Below are 20,537 nucleotides of genomic sequence, written 5' to 3'. Positions count from 1 at the left end.
TATTTATTATTTCTTACTATTAATTTGTATTTTATTATCATTAGTTATATTGCATTACTATATTTGCTATTATTATCATCATCATCATTATTGTTATTATTACTATTATCGTTATCATTATTATTATTGTTATTATTACTAATAATATTAATAATAACAATAATAATAATAATAATGATGATAATAGTAATAATAATAACAATAATAATAAAAATAATGATGATGATGATAATAGTAATAATAACAATAATAATAATAATAATAATGATGATAATAGTAATAATAACAATAATAATAATAATAACAACGATAATAGTAATAATAACAATAATAATAAAAATAATGATGATAATAGTAATAATAATAATGATGATGATGATGATAATAGTAATAATAACAATAATAATAATAATAATGATGATAATAGTAATAATAATAATAATGATGATGATGATAATGATGATGATGATGATCCCTTTTGGGCAGTATTATGAGGCGGTTTGTGTTTTTTGTCGGTAACGTTGGTAGAACCCGGGTATGTGGTCCCTTTGGCACTACAAATGACTTTGGCGCTATAATATAATAAATAATACATCCCGCAGCTCATCCTTGAACCCGTCACCCCGCGTTCTGTACGAAGTGCTACATTGCAGATAAAAGTTCTGGAAACAAAACCATAAACTGCAAATCACAGAGAACACTGAGATGCAGAACGCAGCAGCAGCGTGAGCCGAGCGGAGCGAGAACACAAGTGAGAGGAGTGGGGATATAGACAGGAAGGACGGGGATGGGTATGCGATGCTCAGGGTGACGGTACGCTCTCAGGGTGACGGTACGCTCTCAGGGTGACGGTACGCTCTCGGGGTGACGGTACGCTTTCGGGGTGACGGTACGCTCTCAGGGTGACGGTAGGAGCTCAGGGTGATGGAACACTCTCGGGGTGACAGTAGGCGCTCAGGGTGATGGAACGCTCTCGGGGTGACAGTAGGCGCTCAGGGTGATGGAACGCTCTCGGGGTGACGGTAGGCTCTCGGGGTGACGGTACGCTCTCAGGGCGACGGTACGCTCTCGGGGTAACGGTACGCTCTCGGGGTGACGGTAGGCTCTCAGGGTGACGGTAGGCGCTCAGGGTGATGGAACGCTCTCGGGGTGACGGTACGCTCTCGGGGTGACGGTACGCTCTCGGGGTGACGGTAGGCTCTCGGGGTGACGGTAGGCGCTCAGGGTGATGGAACGCTCTCGGGGTGACGGTAGGAGCTCAGGGTGACGGTAGGCTCTCGGGGTGACGGTACGCTCTCGGGGTGACGGTAGGCTCTCGGGGTGACGGTAGGCTCTCGGTGTGACGGTAGGAGCTCAGGGTGACGGTAGGCTCTCGGGGTGACGGTAAGCTCTCAGGGTGACGGTACGCTCTCGGGGTAACGGTACGCTCTCAGGGTGACGGTAGGCTCTCGGGGTGACGGTACGCTCTCGGGGTGACGGTAGGCGCTCGGGGTGACAGTAGGCTCTCGGGGTAACGGTAGGCTCTCGGGAGGGGGGGGTAAGCGCTCGGGGTGACGGTAGGCTCTCGGGGTGACGGTAGGATCTCAGGGTGACGGTAGGCGCTCGGGGTGACGGTACGCTCTCGGGGTGACGGTAGGCGCTCGGGGTGACGGTACGCTCTCGGGGTGACGATAGGCTCTCGGGGTGACGGTAGGCGCTCGGGGTGACGGTACGCTCTCGGGGTGACGGTAGGCTCTCGGGGTGACGGTAGGCGCTCGAGGTGACGGTAGGCTCTCAAGGTGACGGTACGCTCTCGGGGTGACGGTACGCTCTCGGGGTGACGGTAGGCTCTCGGGGTGACGGTAGGATCTCAGGGTGACGGTAGGCGCTCGGGGTGACGGTACGCTCTCGGGGTGACGGTAGGCTCTCGGGGTGACGGTAGGCTCTCAGGGTGACGGTAGGCTCTCGGGGTGAAGGTAGGCTCTCGGGGTGACGGTAGGCTCTCGGGGTGACGGTAGGCTCTCGGGGTGACGGTAGGATCTCAGGGTGACGGTAGGCGCTCGGGGTGACGGTACGCTCTCGGGGTGATGGTAGGCTCTCGGGGTGACGGTAGGCTCTCGGGGTGACGGTAGGATCTCCGGGTGACGGTAGGCGCTCGGGGTGACGATACGCGCTCGGGGTGACGGTAGGCTCTCGGGGTGACGGTAGGCGCTCGGGGAGACGGTACGCTCTCGGGGTGACGGTAGGCGCTCGGGGTGACGGTACGCTCTCGGGGTGACGGTAGGCGCTCGGGGTGACGGTACGCTCTCGGGGTGACGGTAGGCGCTCGGGGTGACGGTAGGCTCTCGGGGTGACGGTAGGCGCTCGGGGTGACGGTAGGCGCTCGGGGTGACGGTAGGCGCTCGGGGTGACGGTAGGCTCTCGGGGTGACGGTAGGATCTCCGGGTGTCTGTAGGCGCTCGGGGTGACGGTACGCGCTCGGGGTGACGGTAGGCTCTCGGGGTGACGGTAGGCGCTCGGGGTGACGGTACGCTCTCGGGGTGACGGTAGGCGCTCGGGGTGACGGTAGGCTCTCGGGGTGACGGTAGGCGCTCGGGGTGACGGTAGGCTCTCGGGGTGACGGTAGGCGCTCGGGGTGACGGTAGGCTCTCGGGGTGACGGTAGGATCTCCGGGTGTCTGTAGGCGCTCGGGGTGACGGTACGCGCTCGGGGTGACGGTAGGCTCTCGGGGTGACGGTAGGCGCTCGGGGTGACGGTACGCTCTCGGGGTGACGGTAGGCGCTCGGGGTGACGGTAGGCTCTCGGGGTGACGGTAGGCTCTCGGGGTGACGGTACGCGCTCGGGGTGACGGTACGCTCTCGGGGTGACGGTAGGCTCTCGGGGTGACGGTAGGATCTCAGGGTGACGGTAGGCTCTCGGGGTGACGGTACGCTCTCGGGGTGACGGTAGGCTCTCGGGGTGACGGTAGGCTCTCGGAGTGACGGTAGGCGCTTGGGGTGACGGTAGGCGCTTGGGGTGACGGTAGGCGCTCGGGGTGACGGTACGCTCTCAGGGTGACGGTAGGATCTCGGGGTGACGGTAGGCTCTCGGGGTGACGGTAGGCTCTCGGGGTGACGGTAGGCGCTCGGGGTGACGGTAGGCGCTCGGGGTGACGGTAGGCGCTCCGGCAGAGAGTAGGGGAAGCGGAATCTCATCGTATGCTGGAATAGGGGAGTTATAAAAGAGTGTTCTGGGGGGGGGGAGGGGGGGTCAGTGATTGTGGAAGGGAGCTCCAGGGAAGAAGGAGAAGTCTGGAAGGTAAGAGTGGATGTAGGATTGCTCCCAGCGGCACGCTGAACTCCTCCTCCTTTGTCGGTGAGGGGCACGGTGTGCCGAGGATGAGATCTGGGAGGATTACGGCACGTGCATTTCTCTTTCAGGCACCCCATGGAGAGGCTGAGGATGGATTCTCCGATGGTCTGGGCTCTGCCATTCATCTTCTCGCAGTTCATGGTGTCAGCGACTCACGGTAAGGACTGAATTATCTCACTGTGTTCAATCCATCACCAGTCCCTACAGCACGGCCAGCTACCAGTCATCAGTGGTCCCAGCTGGTGAACTACAAATCCCAGAAGGCATCTAGTGATAGGATTTGGTTCAACAGCATGTCCTCTGCCCCGCAGCCATGCTGGGAATATGGGGACCTGGCTAGCTGTAAACTACAATTGCCAGCAAGCCTGGGCACCCTTTGGCTGGTGGGACTCGGCACCTCTTGTAGTGGTGGGACTCGGCACCTCTTGTAGCGGTGGGACTCGGCACCTCGTGTAGCGGTGGGACTCGGCACCCTTTGGCTGGTGGGACTCGGCACCTCTTGTAGCGGTGGGACTCGGCACCTCTTGTAGTGGTGGGACTCGGCACGTCGTGTAGCGGTGGGACTGGGCACCTCTTGTAGTGGTGGGACTCGGCACCTCGTGTAGCGGTGGGACTGGGCACCTCTTGTAGCGGTGGGACTCGGCACCTCGTGTAGCGGTGGGACTCGGCACCTCGTGTAGCGGTGGGACTCGGCACCTTGTGTAGCGGTGGGACTCAGCACCTCTTGTAGCGGTGGGACTCGGCACCTCGTGTAGCGGTGGGACTCGGCACCTCTTGTAGCGGTGGGACTCGGCACCTCTTGTAGCGGTGGGACTCGGCACCTCTTGTAGCGGTGGGACTCGGCACCTCTTGTAGCGGTGGGACTCGGCACCTCTTGTAGCGGTGGGACTCGGCACCTCTTGTAGTGGTGGGACTCGGCACCTCGTGTAGCGGTGGGACTCGGCACCTCTTGTAGCGGTGGGACTCGGCACCTCTTGTAGCGGTGGGACTCGGCACCTCTTGTAGCGGTGGGACTCGGCACCTCTTGTAGCGGTGGGACTCGGCACCTCTTGTAGCGGTGGGACTCGGCACCTCTTGTAGCGGTGGGACTCGGCACCTCTTGAAGCGGTGGGACTCGGCACCTCTTGTAGCGGTGGGACTCGGCACCTCTTGTAGCGGTGGGACTCGGCACCTCTTGTAGCGGTGGGACTCGGCACCTCTTGTAGCGGTGGGACTCGGCACCTCTTGTAGCGGTGGGACTCGGCACCTCTTGTAGCGGTGGGACTGGGCACCTCTTGTAGCGGTGGGACTCGGCACCTCTTGTAGCGGTGGGACTCGGCACCTCTTGTAGCGGTGGGACTCGGCACCTCTTGTAGCGGTGGGACTCGGCACCTCTTGTAGCGGTGGGACTCGGCACCTCTTGTAGCGGTGGGACTCGGCACCTCTTGTAGCGGTGGGACTCGGCACCTCTTGTAGCGGTGGGACTCGGCACCTCTTGTAGCGGTGGGACTCGGCACCTCTTGTAGCGGTGGGACTCGGCACCTCTTGTAGCGGTGGGACTCGGCACCTCTTGTAGCGGTGGGACTCGGCACCTCTTGTAGCGGTGGGACTCGGCACCTCTTGTAGCGGTGGGACTCGGCACCTCTTGTAGCGGTGGGACTGGGCACCTCTTGTAGCGGTGGGACTCGGCACCTCTTGTAGCGGTGGGACTCGGCACCTCTTGTAGCGGTGGGACTCGGCACCTCTTGTAGCGGTGGGACTCGGCACCTCGTGTAGCGGTGGGACTCGGCACCTCTTGTAGCGGTGGGACTCGGCACCTCTTGTAGCGGTGGGACTCGGCACCTCTTGTAGCGGTGGGACTCGGCACCTCTTGTAGCGGTGGGACTCGGCACCTCTTGTAGCGGTGGGACTCGGCAACTCTTGTAGCGGTGGGACTCGGCACCTCTTGTAGCGGTGGGACTCGGCACCTCGTGTAGCGGTGGGACTCGGCACCTCTTGTAGCGGTGGGACTCGGCACCTCTTGTAGCGGTGGGACTCGGCACCTCTTGTAGCGGTGGGACTCGGCACCTCTTGTAGCGGTGGGACTCGGCACCTCTTGTAGCGGTGGGACTCGGCACCTCTTGTAGCGGTGGGACTCGGCAACTCTTGTAGCGGTGGGACTCGGCACCTCTTGTAGCGGTGGGACTCGGCACCTCGTGTAGCGGTGGGACTCGGCACCTTGTGTAGCGGTGGGACTCGGCACCTCTTGTAGCGGTGGGACTCGGCACCTCGTGTAGCGGTGGGACTCGGCACCTCTTGTAGCGGTGGGACTCGGCACCTCTTGTAGCGGTGGGACTCGGCACCTCTTGTAGCGGTGGGACTCGGCACCTCTTGTAGCGGTGGGACTCGGCACCTCTTGAAGCGGTGGGACTCGGCACCTCTTGTAGCGGTGGGACTCGGCACCTCTTGTAGCGGTGGGACTCGGCACCTCTTGTAGTGGTGGGACTGGGCACCTCTTGTAGTGGTGGGACTCGGCACCTCTTGTAGCGGTGGGACTCGGCAACTCTTGTAGCGGTGGGACTCGGCACCTCTTGTAGCGGTGGGACTCGGCACCTCTTGTAGCGGTGGGACTCGGCACCTCTTGTAGCGGTGGGACTCGGCACCTCTTGTAGCGGTGGGACTCGGCACCTCGTGTAGCGGTGGGACTCGGCACCTCTTGTAGCGGTGGGACTCGGCAACTCTTGTAGCGGTGGGACTCGGCAACTCTTGTAGCGGTGGGACTCGGCACCTCTTGTAGCGGGGGGACTCGGCACCTCTTGTAGCGGTGGGACTCGGCAACTCTTGTAGCGGTGGAACTCGGCACCTCTTGTAGCGGTGGGACTCGGCACCTCTTGTAGCGGTGGGACTTGGCACCTCTTGTAGCGGTGGAACTCGGCAACTCTTGTAGCGGTGGGACTCGGCACCTCTTGTAGCGGTGGGACTCGGCACCTCTTGTAGCGGTGGGACTCGGCACCTCTTGTAGCGGTGGGACTCGGCACCTCTTGTAGCGGTGGGACTCGGCACCTCTTGTAGCGGTGGGACTCGGCACCTCTTGTAGCGGTGGGACTCGGCACCTCGTGTAGCGGTGGGACTCAGCACCTCGTGTAGCGGTGGGACTCGGCACCTTGTGTAGCGGTGGGACTCGGCACCTCTTGTAGCGGGGGGACTCGGCACCTTGTGTAGCGGTGGGACTCGGCACCTCTTGTAGTGGTGGGACTTGCACCCTATAGCCCGAGTACTGGAGGGACTCTTCTATAGGAGGATAAGTCAGGTTTCATGTAGCTGCAATAGAACCACAAGTCTCCTCATAGCCACCAACCATGGACAGAATTTCAGTATCCAAGAAGCAGTTCTGGAACTACCGCCTTCATCGAGTCTCAGCAGCATTTGGTTCTGCAACTCTGGATGAACTACATGTTCCAGCAATTGTAAAGAGCTTTCAGTTCCTGGATCCCGTGTCAATATTCGGATCCTACAAGGACTCTGCGAAGGCTGAAGGCATGTAGTCCATCGGGATGCCAGCGTCTTGCAAGGCTAATAGTTTTGTGCCGGACAGAACTTGCAGATCCTTCACAGCCATGGTCCTAGAGGATGCCCAAGCACTTTGTTGGACTTTGGTTCCTCTAGATGGAGAATCAAGTCTTGCAGTGCTTGCTGGGAATGTAGTTCCTCTGCAGATGGAAGGCTGCCATCTGTCTGAACATCTCACATTTGTTGTTCTGTCGTGTTGCATCAGAAAATGTCTGCTAACTTAAATTCATTGTCTCCGTTTCTGGCATTCTTTCAAAATGTCTTCGTTCCTGGCTGGTTTTCAGCTGATTTCCAGAGACATCACCCCCCCCTCCCCCCCAGACCAATATATATACATACATGTAGTATTGTTCCTATATCTCTTCTCCGTGTAGATGGCTCCATAAGTCACATTGTCTGTAAATGTATAAAATAAAGGAGCCCATTTGTTATTTATTGGCACCTGGGGGCTGCTGGAGACACCATAAGGGCTCATCAGATCGAAGGTTGCTTTAGCGTTTGAGATTTGATGGGTGTTATGGAGTCAAGTGATGGAATCAAGTGTTGGGGTCAAGTGTTGGGGTCAAGTGATGGAATCAAATGTTGGGGTCAAGTGTTGGGGTCAAACTAATAAGAAACTGTAAAGGTTTGGGTTAATTCTATTTTTATGAAATGTCTTGCAATGATTTACCTTTATATCGAGAGTCATGTGGACATGTAAGTCCATCCCCATGGGAACTGCTGACCATTTCATTTCATGCGAACAGACGAATGTGAGATCTTCATCCCAATATTGCTCACAGATAAAGGTCAATGAAGGACCATAAAGCTGACACTGTGTATCCCTAAATGAAGGAAAATGTCGATTTGTTCCATAGAAGAAGTACGCCCCAGCTGTTACCTCCATTCTTGTTACCTCCATTCTGGCCATGGAATTACCATCCTGTGTTCCAGGTTATAATATGTATAATGTTCCGATGTTCCAGATTAGGTGGCATTAATTAGAACCTATTTAAGGAGTGTGCAGGTGAAACCTTTCTTTTTGAACTCTCAGACATCTCTGGTCTGCTGTTCTCTTTGCTGTTGACGTATGTGGTGTCATCATGCCGAGATCAATAGAGCTCTCTAAGGTCCTCAGAAAAAAATTTGTACATGTCTAAGAGTCTTTGAAGGGATTTAAAGAGATTTGAAATCAATCATTCCTTGGTATGGAAAATGATCTACAAGTGGCATAGATTTCAAACGGCTAATTAGTCCAGAACTGGTCTACCGAGCAAATTCAACCTAAGAGCTGACCGTTGGATGCTAAAAGTCTCCCAGAACCCCATTTCATTGTGGGGTTTTCAGGTAACTCTTGCAATGGTTGGGGTCAAAGTGCTGCTAGAATCAGAAGGAAATTTCACCGATTCAATTCACATGAGAGATGTGTTAAGAAAACACTGCTGTCCAAAAGAACACTAGAGAAGATTCCAGTTAGGCAATGAACATTTAGTAAAAGACTAGATCTTCTGGAATGGCGTGCTGAAGACTAGTCCATAAAAGACCAGACCTTCTGGAACAATGTTCTGAAGACCTCACCATCAAAGTCCAGTCCTTCTGGAACAATGATCTGAAGACCTTCCCATCAAAGTCCAGGCCATCTGGAACAATGTTCTGAAGACCTCCCCATCAAAGTCCAGACCTTCTGGAACAATGTTCTGAAGACCTCACCATCAAAGTCCAGACCTTCTGGAACAATGTTCTGAAGACCTCACCATCAAAGTCCAGACCTTCTGGAACAATGTTCTGAAGACCTCCCCATCAAAGTCCAGACCTTCTGGAACAATGTTCTGAAGACCTTCCCATCAAAGTCCAGACCTTCTGGAACAATGTTCTGAAGACCTCACCATCAAAGTCCAGCCCTTCTGGAACAATGTTCTGAAGACCTCCCCATCAAAGTCCATACCTTCTGGAACAATGTTCTGAGGACTGAGTCATCATAGTCCAGACCTTCTGGAACAATGTTCTGAGGACTGAGTCATCATAGTCCAGACCTTCTGGAATAATGTTCTGAAAACCTCCCCATCAAAGTCCAGGCCATCTGGAACAATGTTCTGAAGACCTTCCCATCAAAGTCCAGACCGTCTGGAACAATGTTCTGAAGACCTCACCATCAAAGTCCAGTCCTCCTGGAACAATGTTCTGAAGACCTCCCCATCAAAGTTCAGACCTTCTGAAACAATGTTCTGAAGACCTCCCCATCAAAGTCCAGACCTTCTGGAACAATGTTCTGAAGACCTCCCCATCAAAATCCAGACCTTCTGGAACAATGTTCTGAAGACCTCCCCATCAAAGTCCAGACCTTCTGGAACAATGTTCTGAAGACCTCCCCATCAAATTCCAGACCTTTTGGAACAATGTTCTGAAGACCTTCCCATCAAAGTTCAGACCTTCTGGAACAATGTTCCGAAGACCTCCCCATCAAAGTCCACACGTGCTGGAACAATGTTCTGAAAACTGGGCCATCAAATTCCAGACCTTCTGGAACAATGTTCTGAGGACTGAGCCATCATAGTCCAGACCTTCTGGAACAATGTTCTGAAGACTTCACCATCAAAGTCTTGACCTTCTGGAACAATGTTCTGAAGACCTCACCATCAAAGTCCAGACCTTCTGGAACAATGTGCTGAAGAAATCAGCAGAGATAGAGTTGTTTTGTAGCAGTAACAATAGACATGTTTGCCAAAAACCAAAGACAGCATTTTAGGAGAAAATCCTCATACCAACTGTGAAGCATGGTGGTAGAGATGTTGTGGATTGGAGTTGCATTGCTGCTTCAGAGTCTGAGCAGCCTGTAGTCATTCAATCAGCTGTGTATTCTGCATCATATCAATGTGAGGACAACTGTCAAAGAGTTGAAGTTGAACCAGAAAGGGACATTTTAACATGATAATGTTCTGAGGCACACTATCCAATCCACCGGGGGGGGGGGGGGGGGATGGTTCAGAAGAATAGATAGATGGACTTCCCTTGTGAAAGCCCTGATTTGATTCCCATTGAAACTTTGTAGAGGGATTTCAGAACAGGCAGTTAAAGTGTACGTTTTGGATAGAGTAAGGGAGGGATGCAACCCCTGTCAGGTTTTTTTTTGCCATGAGTGGTAGAGATTTTCCTTCACTTCCTGTCCCTATCACATACCTGGTGTTAGAGGCCAATGGAGAGAGGGCTTCCCTTGTGACAAAGTTCCAGACTCCCCTGGATATGGGACAGAAGGAGTCAGGCCCAATGTAGCACGGGTCGCATGTAGAAGTGCTTGTCAGAGGTACACCCAGGAGCACAGCTGATGCATTGGAATGCTGTCTGCAGACAGGTGGCGTCTGTGAGAGGTATGTAGGCCTTCAGGGTAGCAGAGGACCACAAAGTAGTTGGTTCAAAGCTAAGGTCAGATGCCGGGTGGAGATTGGAGCAGGCATAGTCAATAGGATAGCCAGGGTGATACACAGGAGTCAGGTGAGAATATCCATTAGCCAAGCTGAGGTCAGATCAGAAGTCAGGTGAGAACATCCCTTAGCCAAGCAGGGGTCAGATCAGAAGTCAGGTGAGAACATCCGTTAGCCAAGCCGGGGTCAGATCAGGAGTCAGGTGAGAACATCTATTAGCCAAGCCGGGGTCAGATCAGGAGTCAGGTGAGAACATCTATTAGCCAAGCCGGGTCAGATCAGGAGTCAGGCAGAGAAGATCGGTCCAGGAACAAGCTAAATCAGTAACAGGAGATCACAGTAGCAATGGAACATGGAAAAGGTAGTGGGGTGCCGGAGATCAACCACCAATTTGAGGGAGTGATGGGCTTCCTTATAGAGGCTGTCTGGTGCCAAACTGAGCTAATGCGTCCGTAACTATGCGCCAGTGTGCAGGCGTGTTCCGGCTCGCGTCCGTGTGCCAATGCGCATAGATTTTCGCCAGTGTGCATTTCTGCGGCCATGCAAGGTACTGGCAGGAATGCCAGGTCTCCGAGTACCTCTGCTGTGGACAGAGCCCTGACAGTCCCATAGCCAGGACAGGAAGTGAGAGGAAAACCCTCCAAAGTGAGGGAATCCCTGATTGATATTCTGTTGACTAAAAGCCTGAAAAGGCTGTTTTTTTCTCGTGTTTTCCTCCAGTTTTATCGCCTTTATCTGTAGGAAATGTCTCAATATAGATTTAATGTTTACCTGTTCAAATATGTAAAAAAAAGGTCAAAAAGAGCATGACGGGGTGGTCTTCATTTGTCACATGACTGTACATATTGCTACCCTATAGATAAACAATAAATGCAGAGTAAGGATTCCCACAGCACCGTAAGTTAGCTAAAGAGCAACACAAAAGCAGCCGCCTGAAGTTTTTCTGACCGAAACGTTTGGATCTGCTCAGGATTGGTCGTGTCTCTGACTTGTCTGTGTGTTCAGATTGAGTTGAGGGTTCTAATCAACAAGCTTTTTCACAGCAGGTGGTAAGTAGACAGAAGAAACGATGAAAAGGAAGTCTCCACCTACTGGCTAGATATGAGAATGCATCAGGTTGCAGTATTTCCTATTTACCCACCAAAATGAAAAGTGTTTACATTTCTATTGAGTACAAAGTATCCATATCTGTACATTCCATAGAGGAGATGATGGCCAATCATTGAGTATATTAAAGGGCTGAGGCTCCACTGGTGGAAATGATTAGAAGTGAAAGGGTTCCGGCATGGGAAGTGTTAAAATGTATCTTTTATGAATTCTACCGTCGTGTTTTGAATGTTTTCTTCTCCATAATGCAGCGTTTTGACAGCTGGGGGGGGGGGGGGGGGCAGCCACAGGATCACAGTGCAAGGTCCACTTTAATATGCTTCATGTTTATAAAGCAGTGAATGTGACTTTCACCCAACATTCTCTGCTGGAGAATCAATTCCTGTCATTTCAATCATATGGGCCTGGATGATTCGCCTGTTCTGAATGTCACAATTTATACATATGCTCCAAAGTGTGTAAAAGGTTTTGGATGACTGTGATCCTTGTCAGCTTAGCACCTGTAATGATCTGGATCCATGAGACCAACTACTACTAGATACACCATGACCTGGATCCATGAGACCAACTACTACTAGATACACCATGACCTGGACCCATGAGGCCAACTGCTACTAGATACACCATGACCTGTATCCATGAGACCAACTACTACTAGATACACCATGACCTGGATCCATGAGGCCAACTGCTACTAGATACACCATGACCTGGACCCATGAGGCCAACTGCTACTAGATACACCATGACCTGGACCCATGAGGCCAACTGCTACTAGATACACCATGACCTGGACCCATGAGGCCAACTGCTACTAGATACACCATGACCTGGACCCATGAGGCCAACTACTACTAGATACACCATGACCTGGACCCATGAGGCCAACTGCTACTAGATACACCATGACCTGGACCCATGAGGCCAACTACTACTAGATACACCATGACCTGGATCCGTGAGACCAACTACTACTAGATACACCATGACCTGGATCCATGAGGCCAACTGCTACTAGATACACCATGACCTGTATCCATGAGACCAACTACTACTAGATACACCATGACCTGGACCCATGAAGCCAACTACTACTAGATACACCATGACCTGGACCCATGAGGCCAACTGCTACTAGATACACCATGACCTGGACCCATGAGGCCAACTGCTACTAGATACACCATGACCTGGACCCATGAGGCAAACTGCTACTAGATACACCATGACCTGGACCCATGAGACCAACTACTACTAGATACACCATGACCTGGATCCATGAGGCCAACTACTACTAGATACACCATGACCTGGATCCATGAGGCCAACTACTACTAGATACACCATGACCTGGACCCATGAGGCCAACTGCTACTAGATACACCATGACCTGGATCCATGAGGCCAACTACTACTAGATACACCATGACCTGGATCCAAGAGGCCAACTGCTACTAGATACACCATGACCTGGACCCATGAGGCCAACTGCTACTAGATACACCATGACCTGGACCCATGAGGCCAACTGCTACTAGATACACCATGACCTGGACCCATGAGGCAAACTGCTACTAGATACACCATGACCTGGACCCATGACCCATGAGGCCAACTACTACTAGATACACCATGACCTGGATCCATGAGACCACCTACTTCTAGATACACCATGACCTGGATCCATGAGACCACCTACTTTCAGATACACCATGACCTGGATCCATGAGACCACCTACTTCCAGATACACCATGACCTGGATCCATGAGACCACCTACTTCTAGATACACCATGACCTGGATCCATGAGACCAACTACTACTAGATACACCATGACCTGGATCCATGAGACCACCTACTTCCAGATACACCATGACCTGGATCCATGAGACCACCTACTTCCAGATACACCATGACCTGGATCCATGAGACCACCTACTTCCAGATACACCATGACCTGGATCCATGAGACCACCTACTTCTAGATACACCATGACCTGGATCCATGAGACCAACTACTACTAGATACGCCATGACCTGGATCCATGAGACCACCTACTTCTAGATACACCATGACCTGGATCCATGAGACCACCTACTTCTAGATACACCATGACCTGGATCCATGAGACCACCTACTTTCAGATACACCATGACCTGGATCCATGAGACCACCTACTTCCAGATACACCATGACCTGGATCCATGAGACCACCTACTTCTAGATACACCATGACCTGGATCCATGAGACCACCTACTTTCAGATACACCATGACCTGGATCCATGAGACCACCTACTTCCAGATACACCATGACCTGGATCCATGAGACCACCTACTTCCAGATACACCATGACCTGGATCCATGAGACCACCTACTTTCAGATACACCATGACCTGGATCCATGAGACCACCTACTTCCAGATACACCATGACCTGGATCCATGAGACCACCTACTTCTAGATACACCATGACCTGGATCCATGAGACCACCTACTTTCAGATACACCATGACCTGGATCCATGAGACCACCTACTTCCAGATACACCATGACCTGGATCCATGAGACCACCTACTTCCAGATACACCATGACCTGGATCCATGAGACCACCTACTTCTAGATACACCATGACCTGGATCCATGAGGCCAACTGCTACTAGATACACCATGACCTGGACCCATGACCCATGAGGCCAACTACTACTAGATACACCATGACCTGGATCCATGAGACCACCTACTTCTAGATACACCATGACCTGGATCCATGAGACCACCTACTTTCAGATACACCATGACCTGGATCCATGAGACCACCTACTTCCAGATACACCATGACCTGGATCCACGAGACCACCTACTTCTAGATACACCATGACCTGGATGCATGAGACCACCTACTTCTAGATACACCATGACCTGGAGGAATGGGATCCTTCACAGACATACGATATAGGACAGCACACTGTAGATATTCCCGATATCAAGAGAAAAATTTGACTTCTAGAAGTACCCTGAAATGAGGGACATGTTCTACCTATGGGGCTTAGTAAGGGTCGACCAGCAGATCTCACCCTGGGTTACATTTGCCCAATTTATAAAACACATTTGCTTTCAGCTGCTGAACATTCACCGACTCTGAGCCCCGACATTCCGATTCTTGTCAGAAAGTGGTCAGTAAATGTCACTATTTGGAAATGGAAACGATTTCAAAGACGAGTCAATGAACATTCGCCATCTGTGACTAGATGGATCTTAAATGATTGTCTAGGAGCTCCGCATGTACGGCACATTTGATGCAGATTCGCCCAATCTGGTAAATGAGGCCAAACAGACCCGCCCCTTTATAAATAGACCCCGGAGTGTTCAGTTTGCTGGTGGTTTAACCGGCTCTGTATTGCAGACATAATTGCCACTTGCTCAGCTACACCGAAATCAATTATTTACGTGGCACTCCCGCCCGCTCTCACTGGTGTCAGTGCGAGGAATAGTGTCCCATCATTGGTGTCAGTGGGAGGAATAGTGCCCCATCATTGGTGTTAGTGGGAGGAATAGTGCCCCGTCATTGGTGTCAGTGGGAGGAATAGTGCCCCGTCATTGGTATCAGTGGAGGAATAGTGACCCATAGTGGGTGTCAGTGGGAGGAATAGTACCCCATCATTGGTGTCAGTGGGAGGAATAGTGCCCCATCATTGGTGTTAGTGGGAGGAATAGTGTCCCATCATTGGTGTCAGTGGGAGGAATAGTGCCCCGTCATTGGTGTCAGTGGGAGGAATAGTGCCCCGTCATTGGTATCAGTGGAGGAATAGTGCCCCGTCATTGGTGTCAGTGGGAGGAATAGTGCCCCATCATTGGTGTCAGTGGGAGGAATAGTGCCCCATCATTGGTGTTAGTGGGAGGAATAGTGTCCCATCATTGGTGTCAGTGGGAGGAATAGTGCCCCATCATTGGTGTCAGTGGGAGGAATAGTGCACCATCATTGGTGTCAGTGGGAGGAATAGTGCCCCATCATTGGTGTCAGTGGGAGGAATAGTGCCCCATCATTGGTGTCAGTGGGAGGAATAGTGCCCCATCATTGGGGTCAGTGGGAGGAATAGCGCCCCATCATTGGTGTCAGTGAGAGGAATAGTGCCCCATCGTTGGTGTCAGTGGAATAGTACCCCATCATTGGGGTCAGTGGGAGGAATAGCGCCCCATCATTGGTGTCAGTGGGAGGAATAGTGCCCATCATTGGTGTCAGTGGGAGGAATAGTGCCCCATCATTGGTGTCAGTGGAATAGTACCCCATCATTGGTGTCAGTGGGAGGAATAGTGCCCTATCATTGGTATCAGTGCTCCGTCCTCAGTGCCCCCCGACAGTCACATCCTGCTCAGTGCTCCGTCCTCAGTGCCCTCTCATCACATGATCAGTCCCAGGAGACTAACTGCTAACAGAATGTATCGGGGTTGTCATGGTTACTTGGAAACAGTAGTGGGCAGCTAGAAATAGGATGGGAGCGATTTACATAAAATGATAGAAATGTTACAGAATATTGTGTATTATTATGGGATATATTGTATCATTTACAAGTATCACCGGACAAGTATCACGGATGAATATCACCGGACAACTATCACCGGACGACTATCACCAGATGAATATCACCGGACGACTATCACCAGATGAATATCACCGGACAAGTATCACGGATGAATATCACCGGACGACTATCACCGGATGAATATCACCGGATGAATATCACCGGACGACTATCACCGGATGAATATCACCGGATGAATATCACCGGACGACTATCACCGGATGAATATCACCGGATGAATATCACTGGACGACTATCACCGGACGACTATCACCGGATGAATATCACCGGACGAATATCACCGGCATTCACCCAGCAGCAATAAATGTCGATTTGTCTTATAGGTTTTATTTCTTATGATCATCTCCATCTAGTGGCCATAACGCAGAACTTTCCTGAATGACCTCTGGCAGGAAGATGCCACATTACAGCCACTAGATGGAGCTGCTGATCTGAATATAGGAGGAACATTACTTATGAACTGTGAAGGTTTGTGACGCCCAGCGATGTGTTTTTTACGCCCCCCGTTCAGATAAAGATTGTATGAAGATTAAATACCTGATTGTTGTAATTCCAGGGATGTGGGAGGAGCTCTGTGGTGGTTCAGAGACGGTGCTGATTGTTCGACATGTTTCTTGCAGGTGTCTGCAGTCCCGGCTGTCATCCTGAAAATGGCTTTTGTGAGAGTCCCGGGGAGTGCAGGTAATTCCTACACCTAAAGGGGTCCGAAATATGGGAGGAACCGGTGTCAGAAAGGGGAGCCTGCGAGGGATGGTGTCAGAGAGGGGAGCCTGCGAGGGAGGGTGTCAGAGAGGGGAGCCTGCGAGGGAGGGTGTCAGAGAGGGGAGCCTGCGAGGGATGGTGTCAGAGAGTGGAGCCTGTGAGGGAGGGTGTCAGAGAGGGGAGCCTGCGAGGGATGGTGTCAGAGAGGAGAGCCTGGAGGGAGGGTGTCAGAGAGGGGAGCCTGCGAGGGATGGTGTCAGAGAGGGGAGCCTGCGAGGGATGGTGTCAGAGAGGGGAGCCTGCGAGGGAGGGTGTTAGAGAGGGGAGCCTGGAGGGAGGGTGTCAGAGAGGAGAGCCTGCGAGGGATGGTGTCAGAGAGGGGAGCCTGGAGGGAGGGTGTCAGAGAGGGGAGCCTGCGAGGGATGGTGTCAGAGAGGAGAGCCTGCGAGGGATGGTGTCAGAGAGTGGAGCCTGGAGGGAGGGTGTCAGAGAGGAGAGCCTGGAGGGAGGGTGTCAGAGAGGGGAGCCTGCGAGGGATGGTGTCAGAGAGGGGAGCCTGCGAGGGAGGGTGTCAGAGAGGGGAGCCTGGAGGGAGGGTGTCAGAGAGGGGAGCCTGCGAGGGATGGTGTCAGAGAGGAGAGCCTGCGAGGGATGGTGTCAGAGAGGGGAGCCTGGAGGGAGGGTGTCAGAGAGGGGAGCCTGCGAGGGAGGGTGTCACCGGCACACCGAGGATCTCCAATACGGGTCCAAACGTTATAATGAACAATCACATAGTTCCAGCAAGGCAATGTTTCGGAGTCCCGCAGGCATCAGGCATGTGACCTCCGAAAGACCCTTCATCAGGCATGTGACCTCCGCAGGACCCTTCATCAGGCATGTGACCCCCTACAGGACCCCTTCATCAGGCATGTGACCCCCTACAGGACCCTTCATCAGGCATGTGACCCCCTACAGGACCCCTTCATCAGGCATGTGACCCACGTAGGACCCTTCATCAGGCATTTGACCCCCGTAGGACCCTTCATCAGGCATGTGACTCCCGTGGGACCCTTCATCAGGCATGTGACCCACGTAGGACCCTTCATCAGACATGTGACCCCCGTAGGACCCTTCATCAGGCATGTGACCCCCGTAGGACCCTTCATCAGGCATGTGACCCCCGTATGACCCCTTCATCAGGCATGAGACCCCTGCAGGACCCTTTCATCAGGCATGTGACCCCCGTAGGACCCTTCATCAGGCATGTGACCCCCGCAGGACCCTTTCATCAGGCATGTGACCCCCGTAGGACCCTTCATCAGGCATGTGACCCCCGTAGGACCCTTTCATCAGGCATGTGACCCCCGTAGGACCCTTCATCAGGCATGTGACCCCCGTAGGACCCTTCATCAGGCATGTGACCCCCGTAGGACCCTTCATCAGGCATGTGACCCCCGTAGGACCCTTCATCAGGCATGTGACCCCGTAGGACCCCTTCATCAGGCATGTGACCCCCACAGGACTAGTAACAAAAATAAAAACCTGGGATGCCCTAAACCATTAATACCGGTGCGTATACGGGGGGGGGGGGGTTCAGAAGGATAACCCCAAATTTGTTAATACACTTATACCCGACTCACCTGTGAATTGCACGGAGCGGGGCCCTCGGGACCATCTTAAGCATCTTATTGCTGAAAAATGATGATAAACATATAATGAGAGTCAGCCAATAATGGAGCAATTACAGACCCCCCCCCCCCCCCCCGCCCCCACCAGAAGGAGAGAGACAACGGGGTCATCCAGGGTGACAACCAGCGCTGAGAAGTCCCGGCACCTCAGATGGAGTTCTATACCAGCGGGGATCATGCGGGGAGTGAGAATGTAGAGAGAATTAGTGAGAAGCCTGGAAATGAATCAATAATGTGATGAAGGACAAAAGACAGACTAATAATAATCCTCAATATTGTAGCATTGGATGGTGAAGAGAGTTCTGCGGGTCATAGACGGGCCAAAAACCGGGCGTTTGTTTACAAAGAAAGAAAAATCGGTCGTTCAATCGGCCGACGTTACCATCAACGGTAAAAAAACTCAGCTGATTTTCGTCCCGTCTGCAGCCAGCATTTGATTACTTCTGTCCCTGCAGAGATCCGCTATTATATGTGACATGAATAGAGTCTTGCGGCTGCAACAATGTATCCATTTGTATCCATTTCAGATACAGATGGTTTTATTCGGATGCAAATGGATACATTGTTGCAACCGCAAGACTTTCATGTCAAATATAACAGCGGACTGGAATTCTTACTCTTCTTTCCTCTTCTTCTTCTTCTTCTTCTTTCTTCCTCTTCTTTCTTCTTCCTTTTTTCTTCTTTCTTCCTCCTCCTCCTTCTTCCTCCTCCTCCTTCCTCCTTCTTTCTCCTCCTTCCTCCTTCCTCTTTCCTCCTCCTCTTTCTTCCTCCTCCTTCTTCCTCCTCCTTCTTCCTCCTCCTCCTCCTTCTTCCTCCTCCTCCTTCCTCCTCTTTCTTCCTCCTCCTTCTTCCTCCTCCTCCTCCTTCTTCCTCCTCCTCCTTCTTCCTCCTCCTCCTCTTTCTTCCTCCTCCTTCTTCCTCCTCCTTCTTCCTCCTCCTCCTCCTTCTTCCTCCTCCTCCTTCCTCCTCTTTCTTCCTCCTCCTTCTTCCTCCTCCTCCTCCTTCTTCCTCCTCCTCCTCATTCTTCCTCCTTCCTCCTTCTTCCTCCTCCTCCTCTTTCTTCCTCCTCCTCCTCCTTCTTCCTCCTTCCTCCTTCTTCCTCCTCCTCCTCCTTCTTCCTCCTCCTTCTTCCTCCTCTTTCTTCCTCCTCCTTCTTCCTCCTCCTCCTTCTTCCTCCTTCTTCCTCCTCCTCCTCCTCCTCCTTCTTCCTCCTTCCTCCTTCTTCCTCCTCCTCCTCTTTCTTCCTCCTCCTTCCTCCTCCTTCTTAGGCTTTTTTGAGTTGGGGCAAGGACACAGGGCCCCATGAGTTGTCAGTCCGCCCCTGAGCACCATATATGGGAGAGGCATGGAGTCAAAGATAAGAGCTGACTTGAATGGCGCTGAATAGTAATGTAGAATAGAATAGGATGGACGCCAAGTTCAATATACAAGATCTGGGATATGTAGAGTGCATAGAATGCATATCATGATGAATAACGCGCCGGATCAGAGTGAGCGCACTAAAAGGACAAAGAAGGCTGCTAGCATGAAGGATAAAAGCTCGCAATCCTCGGAGAACCTGAATATAGAGGAAGTGTGATGAGTTGACTACACGAGCGCGGCGTTCGTATTCTATATTTATATCAGGAAGAATATTCAATTGATTTAGAGAAAAAAACCCAATTTAGGGAAAAAAAAGGTCCATGAATAGATAAGTCCTGCCCAGCACATAGTAATGCAATCACTGCCAGTCATCTCGGCTCTGATGAATAAATTGATTATTGGTTTCCCTTCACATATCCTGACATTGATAATATCAGCACAATTGTCCCCGCAGTGCGGGGCCCGGAGAAGAGGGACCCTGAATATGGCAGATTGATGGGGGCAGTACAGGCCGTGTGCTCAGCTATGCTGGTAGACAGAAATGGATATCAAATATTCATCAGCTGAGTTCATGAAATGATAATACAGAACCAAAAATTAGAAGTAGCACCTCTGCACAGCTGATGGTCCCACCAAACCCCGCCCCCGAGTCTTGAGAATACCATCCTTCACCGATTCCAAAAGATGGATGCCTGTTGCTGGTTACTGGAAATCCCATATAGATCCGGTGTATCCCATATAGATCCTGGACATCCCATATAGATACTGAATATCCCATATAGATCCTGGACATCCCATATAGATCCTGTGTATCCCATATAGACACTGGGCATCCCA

The 20,537-nt window shown here is 52.0% G+C and overlaps 2 long non-coding RNA genes across 2 annotated transcripts in view; one reads left to right on the top strand and one right to left on the bottom strand.

The window, feature by feature from the left end:
* LOC149427078 (uncharacterized) overlaps positions 1–16,652 on the top strand; it is a 17,443-nt gene extending 791 nt beyond the window's left edge. Inside the window, exons 2-3 of the long non-coding RNA XR_016311449.1 lie at positions 3,399–3,487; positions 16,590–16,652. This is a non-coding gene — a long non-coding RNA (uncharacterized LOC149427078). The remainder of the gene's footprint in view (positions 1–3,398; positions 3,488–16,589) is intronic.
* LOC149427077 (uncharacterized) overlaps positions 1–17,187 on the bottom strand; it is a 23,667-nt gene extending 6,480 nt beyond the window's left edge. The window contains exon 1 of the long non-coding RNA XR_016311450.1: positions 16,507–17,187. This is a non-coding gene — a long non-coding RNA (uncharacterized LOC149427077). The remainder of the gene's footprint in view (positions 1–16,506) is intronic.
* Positions 17,188–20,537: the final 3,350 nt, after the last annotated feature.

This window comes from Staurois parvus, unplaced genomic scaffold (genome assembly GCF_062004578.1).
Source record: "Staurois parvus isolate SC_StPar_1 unplaced genomic scaffold, SC_StPar_1.0 ptg004058l, whole genome shotgun sequence".
NCBI classification, from domain to species: Eukaryota; Metazoa; Chordata; class Amphibia; order Anura; family Ranidae; genus Staurois; species Staurois parvus.
The sequence above is the reverse complement of the archived record's forward strand: the minus strand, read 5'-3'. Positions and strand labels throughout refer to the sequence as shown.